Here is a 19,320-nt window from a genome sequence, read left to right as displayed (position 1 = left end):
ACGTTGGACCAGTCCGCTCAGGGGGAGTCTGTACCAGCACTCAGACACATCTAGGAAAGGGTATTTGAAATTTTATAGACATATTCTCAGAATGAGTATTTAGAGATTGACCAAAAGAATTCTGAACCTAGCCCTATCAAAGAAAGTAAAAAACAATTGGCTTCTCGAAGTTGGAAAAGATCTTCAGAAAATAGGCATCACGGATGACATTGTCTTAGACAGATCTAAGTTCAGAGAATTAGTAGACAGGATCACCGCTTTACACACTTTCCAAGCACTACCACCAACAAAACCTGATGAGAAGATCGCAAGAAAAGCCACAGCGAGAAGATGAAGAGATTTTGAGAGAAGACGACATCGGCTAAATAAGTTCAATCGCCCTCCCTAGTTGAGCATAACGAAAATAATAATAATAATAATAATAATAATAGCCGGACTAAGTTGAGTCAGTAAGGTGGTATTTGAAGGTGCTCAAATACGTCAGTCCGACGTCGGTACATTTACAGGGACGTAAAAGAACTCCTGCGGGACAACATTCCGGCAATTCGGCGTCTCCGAAAACCGTAAAAGTATTTAGTGGGACGTAAATCCAATAACATTATTAATGCTAGAGTATGGCCTCCGGAGAGGTCATATGCAGATTTTTGGAGTTGACGCCCATGGGAGGTCTGCCCTTCTGTGAGGGCAGGACCCTGCGTTGAAGATGGGTAGAGGAGTTAACTAGCCCTGCCCCCTCTGGGAATTGAACTCTGAACCCTATAGACGAAAAGTCAGCATGCTAACCAGTTAGCCGCGGAACTGCGCACGATGTAAAATAATAACGGACGAATGAACACTGAACTCCTGCAGTGACACCTATTGTAGCTTGTGTGAAGGTCAGGAGCGACTTGTGGCTGGTGAACCAGTAAATGTCACAGTCACCGCTCCGGACCGAAAAGTCAGGACAAGTCCGAACATCAGCGACATTCACAAAAGATCACTAGCTACAGAGCTACGGAAGAAAGAGTATGATGAAGACTGATACTCCAGGCACTTGTTAAAAGTCAGAAATGATTCATGCATACTTAATAAGAATCGTGCTGCTTAATAATCTAGTGTACCGTTCAAAACAGTTAGAGCAAGCAAGCAACAGTAGAATGACGTAAACAAATACACGTCATAAGGAATCCCGTTAGCGTAACTCTGTTTCACTTTCATTCGATCGCGATGGAAGGACGCAAGCTCAAGAAAACCGCAATATCCTTGTACGAGCTCATCAGCCCACCCTTGACACGCTTCCTGTCTGAAATGCATGCCTCGCAAACTGTTATAAGAGAGAATTGTTATCTACAGAAGGAGAATTCTGTCACTATCTCGATAAATATTCAAACTATGTGTAGCCTAATTAATGACGGGCCACTGTGAAATTAGGGTCGTCACCTCATAGGGTGCCGATTCTGGGGGTGCTATGGTGCTCCAGCACTCCGCAAAATATTTGTGGCTGTGTTCAGCACCCCCACAAAGAGGGGGAAAAAGATTAAAAAATAGGTAATAACAGAAGAAAGTAAGAAAGGAGGGAGGGAGGAAGGAATCTGAATTTCTCATTGTAGTTCTAAATCCTAGCAATACCAAGATATTTATTTCAATGGTGAAACCATTTCTTAGCAGACAATTGTGCCGAAAGTTGAAGGGCTTAAAGGACCGGAAAGGTTTCAAATTGTGAGTCTTCCGTAGCTCTGTCCCGGCCTCAATGCAGTTCAGGAAAACAATCTAAAATCGCTTGGTTCCTTACTCGTTTTATTTTTTATTCATATGCTAGAAATATTAACTTATTTACAGAATTCTTTCTGTAATGTATTCCTTGGTTCAATACCTTCAGGCGCTATTTTTAGTTTTTGAAATATGTTCACACTGAATGTAGTTATAAGGGCGTAAGTGAAACTCTGCATTGACTCACATTAGCGCTCGTAGTGGTGCTTAAGTGAAACTCTGCATTGACTCACATTAGCGCTCATAGTAGTGCTTAAGTAAAAAACTGTGCATTGACTCACATTAGCGCTCCTTGTGGTGCTTAAGTGAAACTCTGCATTGACTCACATTAGCGCTCCTTGTGGTGCTTAAGTGAAACTCTGCATTGACTCACATTAGCGCTCATAGTAGTGCTTAAGTGAAACTGTGCATTGACTCACATTAGCGCTCCTTGTGGTGCTTAAGTGAAACTCTGCATTGACTCACATTAGCGCTCATAGTAGTGCTTAAGTAAAACTGTGCATTGACTCACATTAGCGCTCATAGTAGTGCTTAAGTGAAACTCTGAATTGACTCACATTAGCGCTCGTAGTGGTGCTTAAGTGAAACTCTGCATTGACTCACATTAGCGCTCATAGTAGTGCTTAAGTGAAACTCTGCATTGACTCACATTAGCGCTCGTAGTGGTGCTTAAGTGAAACTCTGCATTGACTCACATTAGCGCTCGTTGTGGTGCTTAAGTGAAACTCTGCATTGACTCACATTAGCGCTCGTAGTGGTGCTTAATTGAAACTCTGCATTGACTCACATTAGCGCTCGTAGTGGTGCTTAAGTGAAACTCTGCATTGACTCACATTAGCGCTCGTAGTGGTGCTTAAGTGAAACTCTGCATTGACTCACATTAGCGCTCATAGTGGCAGAAAAAGGCAAACTGCTAATCTAATCGTCCGGATATGGATGATTAAGAGAAGGATGGCAATTTTTATGAATAAATAAGAATATATTCTCATACTTCATAGCTCATATCCCTAGGATGTTTTCAACAATGAGTTGCTTGCCTGAACAACTAGAACTGTGAGGGTTTTCTCTCGTACATTACCAACGGCGGGGATGAGGAGCTTACTGAGGAAATTTTCTTTACTTTATTTTCAATCACAAGTGAGCTATATGGATATTTCATTTTATTAATAATATATGATTCATACAAAACTTCATCGCGGTTAATTGATTACAGAGGTAGTTAAGTTTCTAAACATCGCTTTAACTATCCTCTTTCTTCACATGTACATTATAAAGTTCTCTCTCCGCCCTGAAGAGATTGAAATAATAACATGTGGAGTATCATGACGCAAGAAGAATTGAATGACAACGCGTGTCCATAATAAAAGAATATTGAACCTCGAAACTGTGACGAACATGTTCATCAAACGATCGATTGCCCGTACGAACACTCTCTTTATAAGTAAGAATGACGAATTCTGCGAAGATTTTATATTTTGCAATAAAGTCTAAACATTTTCACTTCCTCTTTCACTGACAATAAGCGCCTATTTAGGGGCAATTTGTTATCATTCATTCTAAGAGAAAACTAAACTGTTATCTTTTACATTAATATTTTAGACACACAATTTGCTCCTCTTTAGCTTCCATCCTTTTAGTTAGCATATATCTACAATATGTAAAATCTCTTTATTTTTCATGATTAAAAACACTTTTAGCTTTTGTGTGGATTTATGTGGACTTATGTGTGTACTCATTCATCATTATTGAAAAAGCGCCTAATAAAACAATAGTTTATGTTTTCCAACAAGTATTGCTCATTAAAAAACTGCATTTTCATGACGATTGAATGTCGACATTTGCAGTGGCTTCCTCCTCCTCCCCCCCCCCCCCCGGAGCACTCCCACTCATTTTGAAAACACGACGCGCCCTGTTACCTGTCCCGCCCGTCCACCAGTGTAGTATTATCTGTATAACCTTTATTTGCAATAATAAAATACAGGAAGCAAATGTTTCAGAGAGGAGAAAACTAGAGGAAATTTATTGCAATTTTATGATAAAGTTCCAAAATATTTTCCCCGTTCTTCTCTGAAAACAATGTCGCAGAAAAGCTGCTAGTGCTCAGTCTAAAGAAACGCATTCAGTTGTCATTCAGCAGACGAATAACTTCACTTAACCGAGCAGATTCATAACGAAGAATTCTATGAAGATGTCAACATTTTGTAGTACATCATTTTGAACGTTGTGGAAAGTGGTGAAGACGGATCGCACAAGTAGAGAAAAGCGTTCGCAAAGCATGAATTGTGTCTTGTGCTTAGTGTTCCTGGTAAGACAAACATGTGGACTGGTACGGGAAGTAAGTGTTCAGCCTTCTTAATAAAGATCCAACTTCTGATTTCAACAAATATGAAACACTGCCGTCTGAAGTATCCCATACCTTGGTAAAATCTGATGCAGCGCTCTCACGGTAGAGCGGTTCAAGTTGGTATTTGAAGGCGCTCTTATCGGTCAGGCTCCTGTCGGTAGATTTACTGGCACGTCAGACAACTCTTGATGGACACAATTCCGGCAGGTCGGCGTCTAAAAAATCTGTAAGAGCAGTTGATGCACCGAGTGAGTCGGCCGTCCGGTTAACGTAGCGCAGGTGTCATCTTGAATTCGGGAGATCGTGGTTTCGGATCCCACCGTCCGCTGTGCTAAAGATGGTTTTGCGCGGTTTCCCATTTTTACGCCACCCAAGTGCGAAGGCTGTACCTTCATTAAGGCCACGGCCATTTCCTTCCCAATAGTAGACCTTTCCCATCCCTCCGTCGCCGAAAACCTGCGATGTGTTAGTGGGGAGTAAAACAAATGATAATATTATTAGTAGTAGTAGTAGTAGTAGTAGTAGCAGTAGTAGTAGTAGTAGTAGTATAAATGGAAGGTGCGACACGAAGAAGTAAACACTACCTAGCCCTTGAAACCTATTCCGTCAGCGTCGGAGGAGAACATAAGAAATTTCAGGCGGGACTAAAGGAAGTAATGGTCGTGATGTTCCATACTCACAAGTATTGTAAACTGAGTGTTATCAGGGTCAGAAGAAAACAAGAGTAACGTGTATGAGAGATGTTGACACAAGGTACAGCAGGGGTCCGCATGGGAGAGCAGATGCTAGACTCTCTGCCAATATAACTGCTGTATATATCTACATCAAGAATATACAGTAATATAAGAGGTATGAGTCACAGGTCCAGCGAGCGAGTCTTTGTCATCTCCTCTGGGGGCATTGCTTCGGCTCCCGGATGTAGTTAATTTTTCTCGAGAGCAAGGTCAACACCTAGAGTTCCGTGTCCCCGACAACAGACTGGTCTCGTTATGCAAGCAAGCCCTTCGATATTTCATTCATTTGAAGTAGGGCATCTGATATACGAGCGCGCTATTCATAGATCCGTCTGTGACTCACTCCGGTAACATGAGCCTCTAAATTACCTGCAGATGACGTAGATAATGTCAGGGCCATTCATGCAAATTAGAGTAGCATATTCCACGTCAAAGACCTAGTGTACTCACCGTCCATTAGCTCCATCATAATCTTCCGCTTAAAACTCTTGAAGATCCTCCCATACCTTAGATAAACCATTGTCGCTTAAGTGAGGCCAGTATCCAGTAATCGGGAGGTAGTGGGTTCGAACCCCACTGTCGGCAGCCCTGAAGATGCTTTTCCGTGCTTTCCCATTTTCACACCAGGCATCGTCGGTGCGACGTAAAGCAAATAGCAAAAAAAAAAAGATAAACCATTTATTATTTCCTTTTTGTCTTGTAATTACACCGGGCAACAATCAAGAGCTTGACATATCAAGTAAAGGAATATTCCAGAGCGGGGTTAATAACATCTTAAACGTAAGTTACTGTAAAGTGGGATAACTTGGCTATGAATATGGACATTATCGTGGTTTTCCATTTCTACAGTTGTATTTATATGAACTTTATCATGTTACTCAATTTTGTTATGTTTGTTAATTCGTCTGTTGACAATAGAAGTGGGAAGAGCTCAATACATCTTGCACTTTATGAAGTAATAAATATATCTTGATGAGAACTTAACGTTCTGTTAGCTCTCATTGAACGATAACAGTTGGCCTCATGATTGAGTGAAGTATTGCAATTTCAATAATGGCTTTACGTCCCACTAACTACTTTTACGGTTTTCGGAGACGCCGAGGTGCTGGAGTTTAGTCCCGGAGAGTGCTCTTACGTGCCATTAACTCTATGACAGGAGGATGACGTACTGAGCGAGGATTGAACCTGCCAGAAGGCCAGCGCCTCAACCGCTGAGCCGCTCAGTTGTTACATGTTATTCCTTGAGAAGTCATGAGCTAGTTATGTACGCATTAATTATTATCTGCCCCTGAAATTCAGTTTAAAATGCAGCCTGTTATAAAATTGGACTCCTAGAATTTACGATTCCGTAAGCGACGTTTGTGTAAAGGAAATTAGCTTCTCTAGGGAATACACAGTTTATTGAGTGTGGCCAAGCAACACATGTCCTGTTCTTCAGTAAAGTGAGAGTCAACTGAGTTCTCGAAACGTAGTTATTTCACATCGAAATTAATAAGATTGAAATATTTTTCATTTGGAAATTACTGACCAATCCAATTTCTGAGGAAATAAAGAAAGAGTTTAAAAATAATATATTTTTGTTAATGAGGATATACCAACGGTTATATTGTAACATGTCACTGAAAATCCACTTGTTCCGGCTTCTTTGCGAGCACGAAAAGCTCTTCGATCAAGACGGATTGTGACGAGAAAAGTAGAAAAAAATCTGATACTCCCCAGTGAAGAGGTAAGAGTTCCATATAAATATTGAAACCAACGATTAATTAATAAATAAAAGTTAAAAACATTGAAGCTATTTAGATCTTTACAATCGTGCAATTACCAGTGTAGCAGCGGGCTCATCAGTTGGATTGCTACACGTTTCCATGGTGCCGTAGTGTAAAGTGGGTGGACTCAGGATATTCGTTCATAAGTTAGATGTAACATACATGAAAGTAGCGGGAATGATCGTTGGTAAAAACAGGCGGAAACAATGGCAGGAGGGTAAACATAATGAGGACTTAAAGGTTCAATTAAGAATGGACTGGCTGGATGAAGCTGTATACATAAAGCGGATTCGTTGGTAGGGTCATGTGAGGCGAATGGAGAAGGATAGGTTACCCAGGATAATAATGGGCTCTGTTACGGAGAGTAAGAGAAGTAGAGGGATACCAAGACAAGGATGGTTAGACTCAGTTTCTAACAATTTAAAAATAAGAGGCATAGAACTACATAGGCCATAGAACTAGTTACAAATAGAGGATTTTACAGGTACTTAGTTAATTCACAAACGCTTGCAGACTGAGCACTCAAAGGCATAACAGAATATAATGAATATGTATGTATAGTAGGAATAAGACATTGATTATCTCTTCTTTACACAAAAGTCATCACCACTACTACCTGTACGGATAATACAGTAGCAATATGAGACGGTGTTATCAAACGATCAGTAGTGGCGATCAGAGTTTAAATTGTGTGAAATTACAAAGTAATTATAGTTCCTCAGTAATTACCGGTAATCATCTGATTATACGTGCTGCACTTCTACTCGTTAGCTTGTGCTTCACCTTCAATAATTCCATTCTCTGACATCACTCCATACTTGACGCTCCTACATAGAGCCGACAACAGTTGCAATTCCGCATGATTCAGAGATCAGTCACTATAATACTGCCTGTGTGCATATTGCATAGCCACAGCGTTAATGGTGTGTGAGAGGGAGACGCAGCTCATTAAACACCCTACCTGAATGACAGAACCAGAATCTTTAGGGTTCAGCGAATTGGTGAAGATGCTTCAGTTGAGTTGGATAAAAGTGGAGCATCTTCGAATCAGTTCAGTAGGAAACAAAGAATTTTGCTAGATGCTTTTTTTTTTCAAAATGTAACTTAACTACGTACTCTGGCATCTACAGTTGTAGATTGAGCCGAAATGCAACCAAAATAAAAGGTTTGAAACTATTCATCGAATTTCTAAAAATGTATCAAACGAAAATGTGGTAATGTTGCTGTTATAAGGAAAAAATACACACGAGTATCATTCAATGAAGAGAGAAACCTCCCAGTAGGGTGATATTGTTATACATCCGGGTGTCTCCTGGGCAACGGACTAGGACTCTTCTTAGATGGCTGATTCTCTCACACCAGAAGTAACAGAGTTATTTAATATGAGATCCAAAAAATGGTTCTTTTCAGAACCAACCTCAACAGTCATTTCTTTTAACATTGAAGGCATAACATCTTGTAAAGAACAACTTTTGTATGAACTTTGTCGCGACAAGCATTGTGATGTTTTATGTGTTCAGGAAACACACAGAGATATGAAGCAAAAACGCCCATTTGTTCCTGGCATGAAACTGATTGCTGAAAGACCACACGCTCTGTATGGAAGTGCTGTTTCGGTGAAGCCGAATTTAGAAGTCAGAAGTGCTTGCCAGTCAGATGAAAACAATATTGAAATTATCACCGTTGAGCTAAGTAACTGTGTAATCACCTCAGTTAATAAACCACCTGCAGCAGAATTTTCCTTCATTCCACCCCACAATTTTGATAAAAGTAAAGCCTCCATTGTTATAGGGGATTTCAACAGTCACAGTCATGTATGGGGTTAAGCACAAGAGGACAAGAATGGTGAGACAGTTCTCTCGTGGGCTGAAAATTTTCGACTCGCCCTCATCCATGATAGCAAACTCTCTCCTTCTTTTAACACTGGAAGATAGGGACAAGGCTATAATACAGACCTCCTTTTTGTTAGTGAAAGCATTATGCATACATGCACCAAAGCAGTATGTCCACCAGTTCCAAACACACAACATAGGCCCATCATGTGCGAAATTTTGCCAGCAATAAGACCTCAAGAAATCCGTTTTAGGCGAAGATACAACTTTAAGAAGGCTGACTGGGCAAGATTTTCCAGCATGCTGCATGAGAAGATTCTGATGATGATGCTTGTTGTTTTAAGGGGCCTAACATCGAAGGTCATCGGCCCCCAGAGAACATTCTGAGCATCGCTCCTGTTCCCGAAGAGTACGACAAGTTTGTTGACATCGTCCAATTTTATTCAAGGGCATCAATTTCAAGAGGTTGCAGAACCAATTTTATCAAAGGCATTAAACCTGAAACGGTCACTTTGCTAGAAGAATATTACAAGAAATATGAACTTGATCCTTTTAGCGAATAAACATCAATCCTTGCACAAAGTGTTCTTTCCTCAGTATCAATGGCTAAAATAATGACAATGACAATACCCAAGCCAGTACATATGCTAGCTTAAAGACAGATCAAATTGCCCATCAGTTGCTAGTAAATGAAAAATCAACCCGATCTACGAAGCTAGATAAGAACCAATAACACGGAATCCAAACCAAGAGAGCAACATCCCATCTCCACCATTTACTGAAGCTGAACTGGAATCAGCACTGAGGAAGTGCAAATTGGGAAAAGCAGCTGGACTAGACGACATTCGAGTAGAGCAGATCAAGAATTTCGGTCCTGTTACGAGGCGATGGCTGCTGGAATTAATGAATGCCTGTGTCCAAGAATGCAAGATTCCCAAAATCTGGCGGAAGGCTAGAGTCATTGCTATCCCTAAACCAGGCAAAGTTCGGCTGGATCCCAAAAGCTATAGGCCTACTTCCTTGCTCTGTCACCTGTACAAGGTCCCGGAAAGGCTCATTCTTCAGAGAGTGATAGGAAAGGTGGAGTCATCCGTTATACCACAGCAAGCTGAATTCCGAGAAGGAAAATTTGCACATCACAGGTATTAAACTTGACACAGCACATTGAGGATGGCTTCGAGAATCGGCTCATTACAGGCGCTGTTTTCATTGATCTTTCTGCAGCTGATGACACAGTCAACCATCGGTTTCTTCTAACAAAATTGTATGACATCACCAAAGACTTCCGTCTAATGTGCAACATTAAAAATATTCTCCAAAACCGAAGATTCTTTGTGGAATTTCAGGGAAAAAGAAGCAGATGGAGAACACAGAAGAATGGGTTACCGCAAGGCAGTGTGCTCGCACCACTGTTATTCAACATCTATACTAACGTTCAGCCTCTACCTGAAGGTACCCAGAGTTTTATCTATGCTGATGATTCTGCAGTCAATGCTCAGGCCTACTGTTTTGAAAAGGTAGAACAGAGTTTATCCAAAGCTCTGAAAGAATTTACCAACTACTGCAATGAAAATGTCTTGAAGCCAAATCCTGCCAAAACTCATAGCTGTGTATTTCATATCAATAACAAAAAAGCAGCTAAAACTTTACAAATCACCTGGGAAGGAATCCCTCTTCAACACTGTTCGACTCCAAAATATCTGGGAGTGATTCTGGACCGTACGCTTACGTATAAGAAACATTGCCTAAACGTGAAACAAAAAGTGTCTGCCAGAAACAACAGAGTGCGGAAACTTCGAGGCACCACCTGGGGAGCTCACCCTTGCACTGTGAGAACAAGCGCACTAGCACTGTGCTACTCCACTGCTGAGTATGCTTGCTCCGTGTGGCATAAGTCCAGCCATGCCAGAAACATAGATGTAGCACTAAAAGACACCTGCCGTATTATCACAGGTTGTTTAAGACCTACTCCCATAGATAAACTCCACTGTCTCGCTGGTATAGCACCACCTGATATCCGACGTGAGATTGCTGCTAGGCATGAGAAAAGCAAGGCTATGACTATGGAAGCGCATCCTTTGTATGCCTGTCAACCAGCACATCCTAGGTTGAAATCAAGAAAGAGCTTCTTGACAACCACTGAAGCTCTTAAAGGAACACCACAACAAGCAAGAATCTCAATGTGGCGGGAAAAATGTCAACATTTGAGAGAATGGATGGTTCCAAAGGAAGAACTTCCTCCTGGACATTCTGAACAGTGGACAACATGGAAGGCTCTCAATCGATTACACTCCAGCACCACGAGATGCAAGACCAACCTACAGAAATGGGGCCTTCCTGTGGAGACAGTTTACTGCAAGTGTGGTACTAAGCAGACTAACGAACATCTTCTACTGTGTCCATCTTCTTCAGCCACTTGTACCATTAAAGATCTAATGAGGGCAACTCCAAATGCGCTTGTCGTGGCCAATTTTTGGTCAACCAATGTTTAAAATTTCCTGTTTAATTTTTGTCTCGTTTACTTTGGACTTCTGACACGATAAATAAATAAATATTCAATGAAGACAGTCTCCTTCGATAGGTGTTCACAGGTAATGGTAATGAGACCTGTTTGTGCGTAAACTTTTTCTCTCAGCAACGTGTACGTTATTCGGACGCCCTGACATCTGTTGAATATACTTGGAAGATGGGAAAGGTTAGAGAATCAAAGAGTATCTAGCGGGGAGTAGTGTTCTTCCGTGATCAGAGAACCGTTCTATATAGAAGAAATACCATTAAAAATGCCTTCTACGAAACAATACCAAGCTTTACACCAAGAACTGTAGGATAAGAAAATATAATATATGGAGAGATATTCACTAAAGAGACGGCACGATGACGTCAGAATGGATGAATTCTGACTACGAACTGCGGCATACCATAATGTGCTTCTTATTAAATGTTCATAAAACCATTGAAAAGAGCAGGCAAAATAAACTGAGAGGAGTCCAGTAACACAGCCTGAATCATTCCCAATTCAATATGTATATTTAGCTAGTGTGCGTAGATCACCCTTACTTTTTCAACATATAATTTGCCTCCCCAAGTCAGAGATTTTCTGCCGTTAGTGTAGTGAATTGAGATTTTCCGATTCATCGGGTACTCCTACGAAACAAATTAGTAAAAGAGCATAGTTTTTGCCCTGGAACTCTCCACTATTCTACGCACCCTCACCCTGAAAAAAGCGAAGAGTGGTCATGGATCACGGCTGTCTGCGGCTTGGTCATTGCACCTCTGGAACTTAGGACTGTTAGATCGGCAACGTAGTACTGTTCTTTAAAAGTAAGAAAATGTGTCGTTTTTCATTTCATCGAATACTGATATGAAAGCATTGATTTCCTATTGACGTCATTGTAATGACCTATGTTCATTTCAGTTGGAAAAACCAATAAAACAGTCCTTCTGATGATGTATAAAGGTAAGTGGAGTGTGAGTGTCTGCCATTATAATGAAAACTTCCCAGCCTGATTGTGACTGATGGTAGGCGAGAGCCTGCCTTTACAATGAAAATTCCCTAACCTACTCTGCATAAAATGAGAAAAGACGTTTGGTAATTTCCCCGTCGCGTTTCTAGGGTAACGTTAAGAACTATGCACTACCTAACTTATCATTCTGTATGCACTGTAGAGTACATCAGCTGGTTTCTCATAAATATAACATCTACTACTACGAAACGTTTTCATTCCTCCCCTGAAGGGGGGAGGCGGGCCTCTTAGACGGTTACGCCGTCTCTCAGGCCGGGAGAGTTGTTACGGTGAAGAAGATGTGCGGAGAAGGTGAGGGGGTAGGCGGCCGTAGCCTATACTACGAACTGTCCCGGCATTCCCCTTAGTGCAGGAGAATGGAAAACCATATATAACATCTATAAAAGAAAGAAAAGTGTATCTACAACAATAGCAGTTGGGCTGTGAGTGGCACTTCGGTATCTTCATTATCTGCATCGTACTCTTGTCCTTTCTGCTATCCAGTCCGATAATATATTCTCCTGATTTTCTTGTTTATAACCTTGATCGTCTTCTATTGTCATGGGAGCGCAAACTTTCAAACAACGTCAACGTTCACTTGCAGAGGTCTCCAGTTACTACTTTGTGTACTTCATTGAGCAGAAATGCTCAGCAATAAGAAATGAAATTCAGTGCGGAGTCCGACGGGAGTTTTACTGTTGAAATTACAAATTTAACCAATGCACTGCAGAGGCTCCATAAAGTTAGGCGCAAACCAATTTATCGGGATCTAGGTGATATGCTCGTTACATTCATCTCAGGAAAGTGTGGAGGAGGTTCGAGCCAATCCCTGATGAACATTGAACAATTGTTACGTTTCAGGGACGGCGAGTTGGACATAAATCTCAGGAAGACATGGCTGGCGAGTGTCACAATAACTCCGAGGAGCAATTGGCAGTTTATTTATAAGTGTGTGACAAAGGAGGTTCATGTGCAACGTATCACGACAAGACCTTGGAGCAAGCTTGGTAAATATCGTTCCCCACAGGGATTTCCAAGACAGAGATAACATTTGGTTTGTGGTGGGCCGTGTCACTATTCTCAGTCAATGTATTGATGATCAAGGAGGTAATAGTTTATTATAACACAGTTCTGACAACCAACAATTTACATCAAATCCTACATAGAATGTAATCGAAATATAGGTAAATACTTGAAGAAGAGGTTGTTAGAGAAAATGAATAGGTTACATTAATCCGTGTCCATTAATATTTACTTTCATGAATACCTCCATCATTATCACTTCTGCGGTCAAACTTCATGAGGCGCGAAATAAATAAAATGGAATATAGATCGTCTCTAACTGTTGTTATGTACAAGTTTTAGATAGAAGTAATATTCCGGAGAAATTCCGAAGCTGAAGAAAATGAAACAGTCGTGAATATATCCTAAAAGATGGGAAATTATATTTGACACAACTTTTAGGTACACTTTTGGATACACATAACATGAGCGGGCAAAATTGATATTTTCTGTCTTGGACACCTTAATATTGCTACGCCACTATAATACAGTGTGTACCAGAAAACCAGCGACGCTCTTCGTGTTAGGTTAAGAGCGATGGTACAATCGGATTAGCGGAGACCTACTTCCGGCCGCGTGAACGAAACTGACGAACTCCCCGTATTCGCTATGCCAGAGAGCGAACCACTGGCGTGCTTCACAGAAGAGAAGGGGAGGGAGAGGGAGTGGAGTGTATGACGGAGACAGAGATAATGCTCGGTGCTTCACAGAAGAGAAGGGGAGGGAGGGGAAGTGGAGTGTATTATGGAGACAGAGATAATGCTCGGTGCTTCACAGAAGAGAAGGGGAGGGAGAGGGAGTGGAGTGTATGACGGAGACAGAGATAATGCTCCGTGCTTCACAGAAGAGAAGGGGAGGGAGGGGAAGTGGGGTGTTGATGGAGACAGAGATAATGCTCGGTGCTTCACAGAAGAGAAGGGGAGGAGGGGAAGTGGAGTGTATTATGGAGACAGGGATAATGCTCGGTGCTTCACAGAAGAGAAGGGGAGGAGGGGAAGTGGAGTGTATTATGGAGACAGAGATAATGCTCGGTGCTTCACAGAAGAGAAGGGGAGGAGGGGAAGTGGAGTGTATTATGGAGACAGAGATAATGCTCGGTGCTTCACAGAAGAGAAGGGGAGGGAGGGGAAGTGGAGCGTATTATGGAGACAGAGATAATGCTCGGTGCTTCACAGAAGAGAAGGGGAGGGAGGGGAAGTGGAGTGTATTATGGAGACAGAGATAATGCTCGGTGCTTCACAGAAGAGAAGGGGAGGAGGGGAAGTGGAGTGTATTATGGAGACAGAGATAATGCTCGGTGCTTCAAGGGAGAGAAGGGGAGGAGGGGAAGTGGAGTGTATTATGGAGACAGAGATAATGCTCGGTGCTTCACAGAAGAGAAGGGGAGGAGGGGAAGTGGAGTGTATTATGGAGACAGGGATAATGCTCGGTGCTTCACAGAAGAGAAGGGGAGGGAGAGGGAGTGGAGTGTATTATGGAGACAGAGATAATGCTCGGTGCTTCACAGAAGAGAAGGGGAGGGAGAGGGAGTGGAGTGTATTATGGAGACAGAGATAATGCTCGGTGCTTCACAGAAGAGAAGGGGAGGAGGGGAAGTGGAGTGTATTATGGAGACAGAGATAATGCTCGGTGCTTCACAGAAGAGAAGGGGAGGAGGGGGAAGTGGAGTGTATTATGGAGACAGAGATAATGCTCGGTGCTTCACAGAAGAGAAGGGGAGGAGGGGAAGTGGAGTGTATTATGGAGACAGAGATAATGCTCCGTGCTTCACAGAAGAGAAGGGGAGGAGGGGAAGTGGAGTGTATTATGGAGACAGGGATAATGCTCGGTGATTCACAGAAGAGAAGGGGAGGGAGGGGAGTGGAGTGTATGACGGAGACAGAGATAATGCTCCGTGCTTCAAGGGAGAGAAGGGGAGGAGGGGAAGTGGAGTGTATTATGGAGACAGAGATAATGCTCGGTGCTTCACAGAAGAGAAGGGGAGGAGGGGAAGTGGAGTGTATTATGGAGACAGAGATAATGCTCGGTGCTTCACAGAAGAGAAGGGGAGGAGGGGAAGTGGGGTGTTGATGGAGACAGAGGTAATGCTCCGTGCTTCACAGAAGAGAAGGCGAGGAGGGGAAGAGGGGTGTTGATGGAGACAGAGATAATGCTCCGTGCTTCAAGGGAGAGAAGGCGAGGAGGGGAAGAGGAGTGTTGATGGAGACAGAGATAATGCTCGGTGCTTCACAGAAGATAAGGGGAGGAGGGGAAGTGGGGTGTTGATGGAGACAGAGGTAATGCTCCGTGCTTCACAGAAGAGAAGGCGAGGAGGGGAAGTGGGGTGTTGATGGAGACAGAGATAATGCTCGGTGCTTCAAGGGAGAGAAGGCGAGGAGGGGAAGTGGAGTGTTGATGGAGACAGAGATAATGCTCCGTGCTTCACAGAAGAGAAGGGGAGGAGGGGAAGTGGAGTGTATTATGGAGACAGAGATAATGCTCCGTGCTTCACAGAAGAGAAGGGGAGGAGGGGAAGTGGGGTGTTGATGGAGACAGAGATAATGCTCCGTGCTTCACAGAAGAGAAGGGGAGGAGGGGAAGTGGGGTGTTGATGGAGACAGAGGTAATGCTCCGTGCTTCACAGAAGAGAAGGGGAGGAGGGGAAGTGGAGTGTATTATGGAGACAGAGATAATGCTCGGTGCTTCAAGGGAGAGAAGGGGAGGAGGGGAAGTGGAGTGTATTATGGAGACAGAGATAATGCTCGGTGCTTCACAGAAGAGAAGGGGAGGAGGGGAAGTGGAGTGTATTATGGAGACAGAGATAATGCTCGGTGCTTCACAGAAGAGAAGGGGAGGAGGGGAAGTGGGGTGTTGATGGAGACAGAGGTAATGCTCCGTGCTTCACAGAAGAGAAGGCGAGGAGGGGAAGAGGGGTGTTGATGGAGACAGAGATAATGCTCCGTGCTTCAAGGGAGAGAAGGCGAGGAGGGGAAGAGGAGTGTTGATGGAGACAGAGATAATGCTCGGTGCTTCACAGAAGATAAGGGGAGGAGGGGAAGTGGGGTGTTGATGGAGACAGAGGTAATGCTCCGTGCTTCACAGAAGAGAAGGCGAGGAGGGGAAGAGGGGTGTTGATGGAGACAGAGATAATGCTCCGTGCTTCAAGGGAGAGAAGGGGAGGAGGGGAAGAGGAGTGTTGATGGAGACAGAGATAATGCTCCGTGCTTCAAGGGAGAGAAGGGGAGGAGGGGAAGAGGAGTGTTGATGGAGACAGAGGTAATGCTCCGTGCTTCAAGGGAGAGAAGGCGAGGAGGGGAAGAGGAGTGTTGATGGAGACAGAGATAATGCTCCGTGCTTCAAGGGAGAGAAGGCGAGGAGGGGAAGTGGGGTGTTGATGGAGACAGAGATAATGCTCCGTGCTTCAAGGGAGAGAAGGCGAGGAGGGGAAGTGGGGTGTTGATGGAGTCAGAGATAATGCTCCGTGCTTCAAGGGAGATAAGGGGAGGAGGGGAAGTGGGGTGTTGATGGAGTCAGAGATAATGCTCCGTGCTTCAAGGGAGATAAGGGGAGGAGGGGAAGTGGGGTGTTGATGGAGTCAGAGATAATGCTCCCCGCGTATCCATAAGTTTCCTCGTTCGATTCGCACAGGATTTTACTCGTCTCTATCTGGAAATACGCACAGTAGACATAACTGCACACACAGTACAAGAACACGCTGTAATTAAGACACACTTCTCAGTCAAGGAATGAACCTGGTCGTTTCTCCTCTCGTCTGTTGGTCGCAGTAACGTTCTGTATTATTTAAAATTCTCGAAGATGTCCCTCCATTGTGTATTCTTTCTCTCACAACAGAATAAAATACTCAACGATGGTAACAATACGCCCAATGGTTTAATGTCCGCCTCCTATGTCAATGCACAGTTCACAAACGGTGTAGTAACGACTGTGTCGTGAAAGACCTGGAAAACTGCCTGTATTGTTGGTACAAGTTCATCTTCTATTTCTGCGGGGTTCGCATAGTAGTCAATTTGTGCATAACAAACTACTGGGGCTGGGAAGCGAACGAGAAACTTGTGCCTTCGCGCCGAACATTACCCGTCTCCCACTCCTCGTCCGTTCCCTTTTCTCCTCTGACGCACAGCAATAAGAATCAGCTGGTTCTCTTGCAGAGCAAATACGACGAATTCGTCAATTTGAATCATGCGCCCGGAAGTATCAACTTAACGCAATTTTCTCCAAAACGAAAGATAAGTGAGGCACGATGCACCTCCTTTCTCGTTGAGAAGAGACGTTACGCCCTTTGACGAACCACAATCCCTTAACACAAGCTCTGGTTTAGTTGGACGTCTTTTATACGAGAATTGGGGCAAAAGTCATGCCAACTATTTTTTCTCGTAGATATGTGAACGGATCACAAACGTATATATGTCGTGTGGAAGTTCTGCAGGCATAGTGTGTATGCAAAACAACAGATGGCTCTGCGATAGCTGGTAGTAGCGCAACGAGGGCTGTGAAATCAGTCAGTTGGTGAATGTCGTGCGAGATGGAAGTAACCCGTGTTGAGCAGCGCGCTTACATCAAAATAGCCGTTCTCCGAGGGAAAATATGCGATGGAATATCACAGTGAATTAGTGGAAACCCTTGGGAATAATGCCCTACCATACCGTACAGTAGCACGGTGGGTAGGAAAGTTTCAGCAAGGACGTGTGTCAACCAGTGATGAGTAGCGTTCGGGACGACCTGTCAGTGTGCGGACCGACATGGCAAGTGCCGTCATCGAGAAGCTCCTGGATGAAGACAGTCGATGGACGCTACTGGAGTTAGAGAGGGCAAGTGGCATCGAGAAACGCACCGTCCACATGATATTGTGTAATGACCTGCAACTGCACAAAATCGCATCGCGGTGGGTACCGCATGCGCTGACGGAAGTTCAAAGGTGGGTGCGCTATGCAATATCCTCCGACCACCTTGCACGCTGGCAACAGGACGGCGATCAGTTCTTGCCACGAATAATCGCTATCGATGAATTTTGGGCCAGGGCATACGAACCAGAACTGAAACGTCAGTCCACGGAATGGCGACATGCTGGATCACCAAGGAGGCAGAAGGTCCGACCGAATCCTTCACCAGTCAAATTGATGGTGATCGTCACGTATGACGTCAGGGGTGTCATTGTTTGCCACTTTGTTCCACATGGCCGAACAGTGACCGCACAGTACTACAGGGACTTCCTGGTGCGACAGGTACGACGTGGCGTATGTCGTCAGGGGTGTCATTGTTTGCCACTTTGTTCCACATGGCAGAACAGTGACCGCACAGTACTACAGGGACTTCCTCGTACGACAGGTACGACGCGGCGTTCGGGAGAAACGTCCCGATCTTGTGGACAGTGCAATAATCCTGCATGACAATGTCAACCCACATAAAGCAGAGTGTGTAGGGCAGCTTCTGCGACGTTGAGGATGGGAAGAATTGGAGCACCCACCGTACTCTCCCGACATTTCGTCCTGTGACTTTGATCTCATTCGAAAGATTAAGGAACCACTACGTGGTAGGCCGTTTGCAACACAAGAGGACATTGCTAATACTGTGCGCCAACAGGTGACCCGATTCACAAATGGTGCGGCAATTGCTGAGACAGATGATATTCAGCGCCTCCCACATCGTTGGCAGCGGGTGGTGTCAGTAGCAGGGGACTACTTTGAGGGTTTTAGGCCCAGGTTTGTCATGTCAACTTTATGTGTACTCAGTTGTCATTCTTTTGTACCGGGAAGGTCATATTGCCCTGCATACCACCGTAATAAATTAGTGTGTTACGATATTTGAATGCTATTCATTGTCCACACATTCAGTTAACACCTTGTCCTTCCGTCTGTATCTGTCACATTTTCCAGCCGGACTGGTATCTTCAAGAAAAAATAGTTGCCATGACTTTTGCCCCAACCCTCGTATTTGAATCATTAAGAACTGAATCGTGGTGGTGGTTGCTCCTTAAAGAGCAAGTAAACCAAGCAACAATCTGAAGTTAGAGGTCCGACATTTCTATGAATGAAGGTATCGACTAAAGAAAGTGAAGTGTCACGAAGGCCTGAAATTAAACATTCTGCATGCCTCGCAAGTATAATGCCCTCACGTCGGAACAGAAAAAGAAGTGATCTAAAGAAGGTCGGATTCAAAACATGGAAGTGAGGATTGAAGTAAGTGGAAGCAAACTGCGCTCTCTGGGGCCCCTAGTCCCCTCTTATGACGTGTTCTCTTCTCATCCATTGCTTCCACACTTCGTCAATATACGCATTAAACCAGATCCACTTCTCATAAGACCTAATGTTTACATTCCACTTAGGGCTATCA

This window comes from Anabrus simplex, chromosome 8 (genome assembly GCF_040414725.1).
Source record: "Anabrus simplex isolate iqAnaSimp1 chromosome 8, ASM4041472v1, whole genome shotgun sequence".
Taxonomy (NCBI): domain Eukaryota; kingdom Metazoa; phylum Arthropoda; class Insecta; order Orthoptera; family Tettigoniidae; genus Anabrus; species Anabrus simplex.
The sequence above is the reverse complement of the archived record's forward strand: the minus strand, read 5'-3'. Positions refer to the sequence as shown.